The following is a 9,365-nucleotide window of genomic DNA, read 5'->3' as shown; positions in this document are numbered from 1 at the left end:
TACAGAGGTATGATTGGATCTCTTCTATATTTGACTGCTTCTAGACCTGACATTCTGTTCAGTGTTTGTTTGTGTGCTAGATTCCAATCAAATCCTAGAGAATCTCATTTAACTGTTGTTAAGAGAATTCTAAGGTATCTGAAAGGTACTACTAATGTTGGCTTAGATTACAGAAAATCTAAAGAATACAACTTAGTAGGATTCTGCGATGCTGACTATGCTGGAGACAGAATTGAAAGAAAGAGTACTTCAGGAAGTTGCCAATTTCTTGGAAGTCATTTGATCTCCTGGTATAGCAAGAAGCAAGCAACTATTGCTCTATCAACAACAGAAGCAGAATATGTCGCTGCTGCTGGTTGCAGTACACAGATGCTCTGGATGAAGAGTCAGCTAGAAGATTATCAGATATATGAGAGTAACACTCCTATATTCTGTGATAATACTTCTGCTATATGTTTATCTAAGAATCCTATTCTTCATTCAAAAGCTAAACATATTGAGATTAAACATCATTTCATAAGGGACTATGTTCAGAAGGGTGTTCTATCTTTAAACTTTGTGGATACAGACCATCAATGGGCTGATATCTTTACAAAACCCCTGGCTGAAGATAGGTTTAAGTTCATTCTGAAGAACATCAGTATGGATTTATGCCCAGAATGAGAAGATGAGAAGTTCTTATGTATGAGTATCTTCTGAAATGAAAGTGGATTATTTTTTAATCAGAAGTTCTGATTGAAATCTTTTAGAAATTATGATTCGGTTATTACTAACGTTTCATTGTCTAAGTTGATTCAGAACCTCTTTTAAAACAAAACAGCTGTGACGTTTTATCTCGGATGGTAAACCTGTCTTTACTGTTCATGGATAAGCGCGCGTGCAGTTGAAGGGACGCCGACCATAGGTAACTGTGCGTATCTTATCTTTTGTCTTTATTATCTCTCCTCATGTCACGTAACATTAAATGATATCCATCATTTGTTTCATTTTATTTTCTTTTAAATACTCTTCAAACGCTTCTCCTTCCCTCTTATATTTTCTCTATTACACTCTGTCTTTGTTTTCTTTCTCTATCTCTTTGCATTCATATCAAACCCTAGCTGTTCATTATCTGCAAATCCATCATGAACTCTTCATCAAGCCCAGGAAACCATGAAAATGATCAAAACAAAAAGAGAAAAGCTGTTGAAACATCTTCTTCCAAACCCAAAAAGATAAAGATCACCTATGACCCTCTCAAGGTGAATCCATTCGAAGCAAAGTTGTCTGGAAACTATTCTAGACGTGTGTTTCAACCCCCTGGTGAAAGCCCTCCATCATCTCCATCTTCTTCCTCATCTTTTTACCTTCAAGACTCAACTTCCTCTTCATCTAACCTTTCCTCTCCCTCAACCCATTCCAAAGAAATCTCTTCATTTTCACCTGCTGAGAATGTTGTCTCTGATAGAGATTGTGGAAGATCTGCATCAGAATCAAGTCTCCCTGACCCCTCGCCTAGAAGCCCAAGAAGCAGTCAATGATGCGTTTCACTCCTTCATGGCAAGGAAAACTGCAAATTATGACAGGGTTCAAGACATGCTGGCGCAAATTTTGTCTTAGCTAGGGTCTTAGTCTTTGGTCTTAGTAGTTTTCTTTCCTTGTTGCATCTGCTTGTTAAACATCTTCTCATGTAATATCTTTTGATTATCAATGAAAAGTTTCTTTGTTTTGCATTTCATTGATTTTGTTTGTCGTTTTATACATCTGAATCTTTTGATATATTCTTTTTGATGTTATGACAAAAAGGGGGAGAAGATAAATGATAAATGATTTGATTAATCTATCAGTTGCTGGGTAAAGCTCCCACACATTTACTAACAAGAACTGCAAGTTCTATATGGTTTAAGTGTTTTGCAGGTATAAAGAAGTGAAGAGAATCTTCAAAGCACACAAGAAGCAAAACCATAAGAAGCGTTATTCTGTAAAAAGAATAAGCTTATGGAAACTGAAGCAAGCTGAGTGCTGTCAAGCTTCAGAATCAGAAGCACTGATAATAGAATTTGATCCATATTTGTCTATTTGCTCTGACAAAATTCTATTTGCTCTGATACATTATTTTAGCCTATATGGCTCTGATACATATCATGTGTTCTAATATACATTTTATGTTCTGACTCGTTCATGCTGACTTTTGTCGTTTAGTTTTTGTTCTGTAACATTTCAGGATGTAGAGATGCTCTGATGATGCTCTGGTACATTCAACAATGTTCTGATACAAGTCTAGCATGAAGTGATGTTGGTAGAAATTCAAAGCTCTGAAGCTATCCGAGGGAAGCAGAAATCAGAAGCTGTGAATGTTCTAAAGATCCAGAAAATTCAAGTTCTGAAGCTGTCCTAGATGGAAGCAGGAATCAGAAGTTGTGAATGTTCTAATGATCAAAGAAATTCAAGTTCTGAAGCTGTCCTAAATGGAAGCAGGAATCAGAAGCTATGAGTGTTCTAGGGATCTAAAGAAATTCAAGTTCTGAAGCTGTCCAATGGAAGCAGAAGTCAGAAGCTATGAATTCTCTGAAGACAGAAGCTTATGTGATCGTCTCTACCGAAATAATCAGGGAAGTCTTTTATTAAAGTTCTTCGAGTATTTATTTCAGGGGGAGATTATTTATCTCAGGGGGAGATTGTTAATCTCAGGGGGAGACATATTCACATGCTTATGCTATAGCTGTGTAATTTGTCTTTTGCCGACTGCTCTTTCTGATCGCAAATTCATATCATTTATATATGTTTTTGTCATCATCAAAAAGGGGGAGATTGTTAGAACAAGATTTGTTCTGATCAATTATCTTAGTTTTGATGATAACAATAATATGAATTTTGCTTAAGATAATATGGTACTCTAATCCAATGCAATTTCCTTTTCAGGAAATATATAAAGAGTATGCATAATTCAGCGCTCAGAAGCTTTGTCTCAAAGGGTTCAGCATGCAACATCAGAACATGGTCTGGCAAGACATCAGAAGATGGTCGAAGCAGAATCAGAACATGGGTCTATGGAAGCATCAGAAGAACATGAGATCAGAAGCACTGAAGTTCTGATGGTATCACGCTCAGAAGCACTTCAAGGTCAGAAGATCAGAAGATGCTTTGCACCAAGCTGTTTGACTCTGATGATATTCAAACGTTGTATTCACAAACATCAGATCAGAAGGAAGTACATGTGGCAGGCTACGCTGACTGACAAAAGGAACGTTAGAAGCTATTAAAGGCAACGTCAGTAGACACAGCGTGAACAAGGCTCGAGGTAGTTGACAAAAGCGTATAACATTAAATGCGATGCTGTACGGAACACGCAAAGCATTAAATGCACTCAACGGTCATCTTCTCCAACGCCTATAAATATGAAGTTCTGATGAGAAGCAAGGTTAACGATTCTGAACAAAACAACTCATATTAACTTGCTGAAACACTGTTCTATTCAAAGCTCAGAATCTTCATCTTCATCAAAGCTCACTACATTGCTGTTGTAATATATTAGTGAGATTAAGCTTAAACGTTAAGAGAAATATCACAGTTTGTGATTATAGCTTTTAAGAAGCAATTGTAATACTCTTAGAATTGATTACATTAAGTTGTAAGGAACTAGAGTGATCGTGTGGATCAGAATACTCTAGGAAGTCTTAGAGGTTATCTAAGCAGGTTGTAACTAGAGTGATCGTGTGGATCAGAATACTCTAGAAAGTCTTAGAGGGTATCTAAGCAGTTGTTCCTGGAGTGATCAGTGTGTGATCAGAAGACTCTGGAAGACTTAGTTGCTGATTAAGTGGAGAACCATTGTAATCCGTGCGATTAGTGGATTAAATCCTCAGTTGAGGTAAATCATCTCTGCGGGGGTGGACTGGAGTAGTTTAGTTAACAACGAACCAGGATAAAAATAACTGTGCAATTTATTTTTATCGGTCAAGTTTTTAAAGCTACACTTATTCAAACCCCCCCTTTCTAAGTGTTTTTCTATCCTTCACCTTCTTGCTGACTATAACCCTGAGCAACCAATCTGGCTTTGTTTCTTACCACTTCACCTTTCTCACTCAGCTTGTTTCTGAAAACCCACTTAGTACCGATGATGTTAAATCCTTTTGGTCTAGGAACCAAGTCCCATACATCATTCCTTGTAAACTGATTTAGTTCTTCTTGCATGGCAATTATCCAGTTTGGATCTTCTAGAGCTTGATCAACAGAAGTTGGCTCGATCAAAGAAACAAGACCTAATTGACATTCTGCATTGTTCTTAAGGAATGCCCTTGTTCTGATGGGATCATCTTTCTTTCCAAGGATCACATCTTCTGAATGAGCTGAGGCAAGTCTAGGTGATCTTCTGACAGTTGGTTCTTTAGAAATCCTCAGATTCTCTAAAGATGCTGCAACTTGATCTTCTGATCCATTGCTTCTGAGACTGCCAGCTTCTGCAGCTTTGCTTCTTGGTTCTACTGCTTCTGATATATCAATATCAAAATCTGCAAAATTTTCAAACTGCTTTGGTTTTTCAAGACCAAGCTTATCATCAAACCTGATATTGATTGATTCTTCAACAACCAATGTTTCAGTATTGTATACTCTGTAGCCTTTAGAGCGTTCAGAATATCCAAGAAGGAAACACTTTTGTGCTTTAGAATCAAACTTACCAAGATGATCTTTAGTATTCAGAATAAAACATACACATCCAAAAGGATGGAAATATGAAATGTTGGGCTTTCTGTTCTTCCACAATTCATAAGGAGTCTTATTTAGAATAGGTCTGATAGAGATTCTATTCTGAATATAACACGCAGTGTTTATTGCTTCTGCCCAGAAATGCTTAGCCATATTGGTTTCATTGATCATGGTTCTGGCCATTTCTTGTAGAGTCCTATTCTTTCGCTCTACAACTCCATTTTGCTGTGGAGTTCTAGGACAAGAGAAATCATGGGCAATACCATTTTCTTTGAAGAACTCCTCAAAGAATCTGTTCTCAAATTCACCACCATGATCACTTCTGACCTTTATGATCTTGCACTCTTTCTCAGATTGAATCTGAGTGCAGAATTCAAAGAACACTGAATGAGACTCATCCTTGTGTTTCAAGAACTTTACCCATGTCCAGCGGCTATAATCATCAACGATGACTAATCCATATTTCTTCCCTCTGACAGATGTTGTTTTGACTGGGCCAAACAGATCAATGTGCAAGAGTTCTAACGGCCTTGAGGTAGAAACAACATTTTTAGACTTGAATGCAGGTCTGGAGAACTTGCCCTTCTGACATGCTTCACAAAGAGCATCTGATTTGTATTTCAGATTTGGGAGTCCTCTGACCAGATTTAGTTTGTTAATCTGAGAAATCTTTCTCAAACTAGCATGTCCTAATCTTCTGTGCCAGACCCATTGCTCTTCAGAAACAGACATAAGACAAGTCACCTTCTGCTTCTCAAGATCAGAAAGATCAATCTTATAAATGTTGTTCTTCCTCTTGCCTGTAAATAGGATTGAGCCATCCTTCTGACTTACAGCCTTGCAAGACTTTTGATTGAAGATTATATCATAACCATTGTCACTTAATTGACTTATGGACAATAAGTTATGCGTTTATCCTTCTACAAGAAGTACATTAGTTATGGAAGGAGAGTTACCAAGACTTATGGTTCCAGAGCCAATGATTTTGCCCTTCTGATCTCCTCCAAACTTGACTTCTCCACCTGGTTTAAGCACCAGGTCTTGGAATGTAGACCTTCTTCCCGTCATGTGTCGCGAGCACCCAGAGTCCAGGTACCATGACATTTTGCTTTCTGTCCTCTTTGCCGCCAAGGATATCTGCAATAGGAATAATCTTTTCCTTAGGTACCCACATTTTCTTGGGTCCTTTCTTGTTAGTTCTCCTCAAGTTCTGATTGAACTTGGGTTTAGTAAAATATTTAACAGGAGGAACAGCATGATATTTCTTATTCTGAGTTCCATGATATTTCTTAGGTTGTGTCACATGCTTCTTGGTGTGTGTTATGTGAAAACTTTGTGCATGTGATGTGTGCTTAATATCATGGGAGTGGCCAAATTTAAATTGGTTATACAGAGGCTTGTATGATATTTTCATATCATCCACAGATTCAAGCTTGTATGGGATTTCACCCTCATAACCAATGCCAACTCTCTTGTTTCCAGACACAGCATATATCATAGAAGCTAGCTGACTTCTGCCAATACTTCTAGATAAGAACTTCCTGAAACTTAAATCATATTCTTTCAGAATATGATTCAGACTGGGAGTGGATTTTTCTGAATCAGAAGGAGACCCAACATTATTGGATAATTTTAAAACTTTTTCTTTTAATTCAGAATTTTCCAACTCAAGCTTCTTAGTTTCAAATTCAAATTGCTTTTTCAGCTTTTTGTATTTGATACTAAGATGAGCTTTTAATTCAAGAAGCTCTGTTAGACTGGAAACTAACTCTTCTCTAGATAGTTCAGAAAATACCTCTTCAGAATCTGATTCTGATGTAGATTCTGATCCATCATCTTCTGTCGCCATCAGCGCAAAGTTTGCCTGCTCTCCTTCAGAGTCTGATCCTGATTCTGATTCAGAATCATCCCATGTTGCCATAAGACCTTTCTTCTTATGAAACTTCTTCTTGGGATTCTCCTTCTGAAGTTTCGGACACTCATTCTTGTAATGTCCAGGCTTATTGCACTCATAGCAGACAGCCTTCTTCTTGTCAGATCTTCTGTCACCAGAAGATTCTCCTCGTTTAAATTTCTTTGAACTTCTGAAGCCTCTGAACTTCCTTTGCTTGCTCTTCCAGAGTTGGTTCACCCTTCTGGAGATCATGGACAGTTCATCTTCTTCTTCAGATTCTGATTCTTCAGGATCTTCTTCTCTAGCCTGAAAAGCGTTAGTGCATTTTTTAATATTAGATTTTAATGCAATAGACTTACCTTTCTTCTGAGGTTCATTAGCGTCAAGTTCAATCTCATGACTCCTCAGGGCACTGATCAGCTCTTCCAAAGAAACTTCATTCAGATTCTTCGCAATCTTGAATGCAGTCACCATTGGGCCCCATCTTCTGGGCAAGCTTCTGATGATCTTCTTTACATGATCAGCCTTGGTGTAGCCTTTATCCAGAACTCTCAATCCAGCAGTCAGAGTTTGAAATCTTGAAAACATCTTCTCAATGTCTTCATCATCCTCCATCTTGAAGGCTTCATATTTCTGGATTAGAGCAAGAGCTTTGGTCTCCTTGACTTGAGCATTTCCTTCATGAGTCATTTTCAAGGACTCATATATGTCATGGGCCGTTTCCCTGTTAGATATCTTCTCATACTCAGCATGAGAGATAGCATTCAGCAAAACAGTCCTGCATTTGTGATGATTCTTGAAATCTTTCTTTTGATCATCATTCATTTCGCTTCTCGTGAGCCTTACACCAGTAGCTTTAACAGGATGTTTGTAACCATCCAACAGAAGATCCCATAGATCAGCATCTAGACCAAGAAAGTAACTTTCCAGTTTATCTTTCCACTATTCAAAGTTTTCACCATCGAATATTGGTGGTCTAGTATAACCATTGTTACCATTGTATTGCTCAGCAGAGCCAGATGTAGATGGAGTCGGATTTGATTGAGATTCACCAGCCATCTTTTACTGAAACGTTTTTCTCTTCCTGAATCTTTTCTAAACACGGTTAAGTGCTTGCACCTTAGAACCGGCGCTCTGATGCCAATTGAAGGATAGAAAAACACTTAGAAAGGGGGGGTTTGAATAAGTGTAGTCTAAAAACTTGAACGATAAAAACAATATGCACAGTTATTTTTATCCTGGTTCGTTGTTAACTAAACTACTCCAGTCCACCCCCACGGAGTGATTTACCTCACCTGAGGATTTAATCCACTAATCGCAACAGATTACAATGGTTTTCCACTTAGTCCGTGACTAAGTCTTCCAGAGTATCCTGATCACAACCTGATCACTCCAGGAACAAATGCTTAGACACAAGCTAAGACTTTCTTAGAGTATCCTGACCACCACGTGATCACTCTAATTACAACTGCTTAGACACAAGCTAAGACTTCCTAGAGTATCCTGATCAACACTTGATCACTCTAGTTACTTACAAATTAATGTAATCAGATAAGAGTTTTACAATGCTTCTTAAAAGCTATAATCACAACAGTGATATTTCTCTTAACGTTTAAGCTTAGTCTCACTAATATATTACAACAGCAATGTAGTGAGCTTTGATGAAGATGAAGTTTCTGAGCTTTGAATTTGAACAGCGTTTCAGCAAGTCTTTCAGAATAATTTCGTTCAGAATTCGTAACCTTGCTTCTCATCAGAAGTCATATTTATAGGCGTTGGAGAAGATGACCGTTGAGCGCATTTAATGCTTTGCGTGTTCCGTACAGCTTTGCATTTAATGTTTCACGCTTTTGTCAACTACCTCGAGCCTTGTTCACGCTGTGTCTACTGACGTTGCCTTTAATAGCTTCCAACGTTCCTTTTGTCAGTCAGCGTAGCCTGCCACCTGTACTTTCTTCTGATCTGATGTTTGAATATAATATTTGAATATCATCAGAGTCAAACAGCTTGGTGCATAGCATCTTCTTGTCTTCTGACCTTGAAGTGCTTCTGAGCGTGATACCATGAGAACTTCAGTGCTTCTGCTTCTGATCTCAAGTTCTTCTGATGCTTCCATAGACCCATGTTCTGATTCTGCCTTGACCATCTTCTGATGTCTTGCCAGACCATGTTCTGATGTTGCATGCTGAACCTTCTGAGACAAAGCTTCTGAGCGCTGATTTGTGCATACTCTTTATATATTTCCTGAAAGGGAAATTGCAATGTATTAGAGTACCAGATTATCTCACACAAAATTCATATCCTTGTTATCATCAAAACTAAGAATATTGATCAGAACAAATCTTGTTCTAACAATCTCCCCCTTTTTGATGATGACAAAAACATATATAAATGATATGAATTTGCGATCAGAAAGAGCAGACGGCTAAAGACAAATCACACAGCTATAGCATAAGCATGTGAATATGTCTCCCCCTGAGATTAACAATCTCCCCCTGAGATGAATAATCTCCCCCTGAAATAAATACTCGAAGAACTTTAATAATAAAAGACTTCCCTGATTATTTCGGTAGAGACGATCACATAAGCTTCTTGCTTCTGATAATTCATAGCTTCTGACTTCTGCTTCCATTGGACAGCTTCAGAACTTGAATTTCTTTAGATCCCTAGAACACTCACAGCTTCTGATTCCTGCTTCCATTTAGGACAACTTCAGAACTTGAATTTCTTTGATCTTCAGAACATTCACAGCTTCTGATTCCTGCTTCCATTTAGGACAGCTTCA

The sequence above is a fragment of the Vicia villosa genome, linkage group LG2, assembly GCF_029867415.1.
Source record: "Vicia villosa cultivar HV-30 ecotype Madison, WI linkage group LG2, Vvil1.0, whole genome shotgun sequence".
Lineage (NCBI taxonomy): Eukaryota > Viridiplantae > Streptophyta > Magnoliopsida > Fabales > Fabaceae > Vicia > Vicia villosa.
The sequence above is the reverse complement of the archived record's forward strand: the minus strand, read 5'-3'. Positions refer to the sequence as shown.